Consider the following 2,971-nt stretch of genomic DNA (forward strand, 5'->3'; position numbering starts at 1 on the left):
TTGAAACGAATTATTTTTGTGTAACTTTATCGGAAACCTGATAAACTCGTCTTCTATTAAATGAAAAAAATGGCTTTTAGGTTTGCATCACAAAAAGCACTACCGGCTTCCCGATACACTGCGACACTACCGGCTTCCCGATACAATGCGACACTACTGGCTTCCCGATACACTGCCACTCTACCGGCTTCCCGATACCCTAACGGCTTCCCGATACACTGCGACACTACCAGCTTCCCGATACATTGCCACACTACCGGCTTCCCGATACGCTGCGACACTGCCGGCTTCCCGATACACTGCCAAACTACTGGCTTCCCGATTCACTGCCACACTACCGGCTTCCCGATACACTGCGACACTACCAGCTTCCCGATACACTGCGACACTCCCGGCTCCCCGATACACTGCGACACTCCCGGCTCCCCGATACACTGCCAAACTACTGGCTTCCCGATTCACTGCCACCCTCCCGGCTTCCCGATACACTACCGGCTTCCCGATCAACTGCTACACAACCCGCTTCCCGATACACTGCCACACCACTAGCTTCCCGATACACTGCGATACTACCGGCTTCCCGATACAATGCGACACTACTGGCTTCCCGATACTCTGCCACTCTACCGGCTTCCCGATACGTTGCGACACTACCGGCTTCCCGTTAAACTGCCACCCTACCGGCTTCCCGATACACTGCGACACTACCGGCTCCCCGATACACTGCGACACTACCGGCTTCCCGATACACTGCGCACTAACGGCTTCCCGATCAACTGCTACACAACCGGCTTCCCGATACACTGCCACACTACCGGCTCCCCGATACACTGCGACACTACCGGCTTCCCGATACACTGCGACACTACCGGCTTCCCCATACACTGCGACACTACCGGCTCCCCGATACACTGCGCACTAACGGCTTCCCGATCAACTGCTACACAACCGGCCTCCCGATCCACTGCCACACTACCGGCTTCCCGATACACTGCGACACTACCGGCTTCCAGATACACTGCGCACTAACGGCTTCCCGATCAACTGCTACACACCCGGCTTCCCGATACACTGCCACACTACCGGCTTCCCGATACCCTGCAAAACTTCCGGCTTCCCGATACACTGCCACACTACTGGCTTCCCGATACACTGCCACACTACCGGCTTCCCGATACACTGCGACACTACCGGCTTCCCGATACACTGCCACACTACTGGCTTCCCGATACACTGCCACACTACCGGCTTCCCGATACACTGCGACACTACCGGCTTCCCGATACACTGCCACACTACTGGCTTCCCGATACACTGCCACACTACCGGCTTCCCGATACACTGCCACACTATTGGCTTCCCGATACACTGCCACACTACCGGCTTCCCAATACACTGCGACACTACCGGCTTCCCGATACACTGCCACACTACTGGCTTCCCGATACACTGCCACACTACTGGCTTCCCGTTACACTGCCACACTACCGGCTTCCCGATACACTGCCACACTATTGGCTTCCCGATACACTGCCACACTACCGGCTTCCCAATACACTGCGACACTACCGGCTTCCCGATACACTGCCACACTACTGGCTTCCTGATACACTGCCACACTACTGGCTTCCCGATACACTGCCACACTACTGGCTTCCCAATACACTGCCACACTACCGGCTTCCCGATACACTGCGACACTACCGGCTTCCCGATACCCTGCCACACTCCCGGCTTCCCGATACACTGCGACACTCCCGGTTCCCGATACACTGCCACACTACCGGCCTCCCAATACACTGCGACACTACCGGCTTCCCGATACACTGCCACACTAACGGCTTCCCGATACACTGCCACAATGTTTAGAATTTGGAACATTCAGACATATGGTCTGAGTATTTTTGAAAATGAAAGGTTATGCCAAGTCTTATTTTGCTATTTTCGGACGTCCAATATTTATACAAATAAACACTTTAGGCCATTTTGACTTCTTGTCAGTTGATTATGACGTCACATCCGATAAACGTGTAAAAGACAAGTAAATTTAGGGTTGCAGCAGTATTTTATTAACCAATGAAATTTCCTTTCACATCAGAAACTGTTTGGAGTAATTAGTGTATCTCTTTTGAAAAGCCATATATAAGGCGGGCATTTTTTACAACTTTTTACTAGACATGCTAATGAGAAAACTTACCTGCTCTCAATGGGCAGCCGTAACCAAGAAGCCAACCTTGACAAGGTCTGTCGCTTACAGCTCTTACAGCATATGCAAATGACCAACCGATAAGGTGAATGACTGTCAGATGAAGGGATGTCTCTGTGTACGTAATAAGACACGTCGGACACTTTAATACAGATTCTGTGACAGCTATGATGACCTGCGATCACCTCTTAGTCCGCCGGCAATCACCGCCACAGTTTCGTAAAAACATCATTTGAATAATTAATTATCTTCATTCACAATTTGTGTTTTCTATTAATAGATAGTATATATATATATGACAACAACTTTATTTGAAGTATCACACGACTTGACAACAACTTTATTTGAAGTATCACATATAATATATATATATATATATATATATATATTATAAAAAGAAAAAATCTTAACAACGAGTCTTTATTACTTTCATCTCTTCTAGGAGATTCTTCAAACTGTTTATTTGAAGTATATGTTTTGACGTCATAATGTATATATATATATGTGGTTATTGTAGGCAAATTGAAGAAATATTGTAATCAAATTATGTTGACGGCTTTTTAGCATTCTTGACTGTAAATAGTTCACAAAAATCTACACGCAAAGGTGAATAAACGAATATAAAAAGAAGGAAGCAACATTTCAATTGTTGTTTATCTTTAACAGATCAAACGACCGAGATTATGTTAGTCTTAATCTTCGGTAAAACAAACCTCGGAAACATTATTTGCATCTGTTCCCTTAATTACAGTTGGTCGTGGGGGG

This window comes from Mizuhopecten yessoensis, unplaced genomic scaffold (genome assembly GCF_002113885.1).
Source record: "Mizuhopecten yessoensis strain PY_sf001 unplaced genomic scaffold, ASM211388v2 scaffold6779, whole genome shotgun sequence".
Taxonomy (NCBI): Eukaryota; Metazoa; Mollusca; class Bivalvia; order Pectinida; family Pectinidae; genus Mizuhopecten; species Mizuhopecten yessoensis.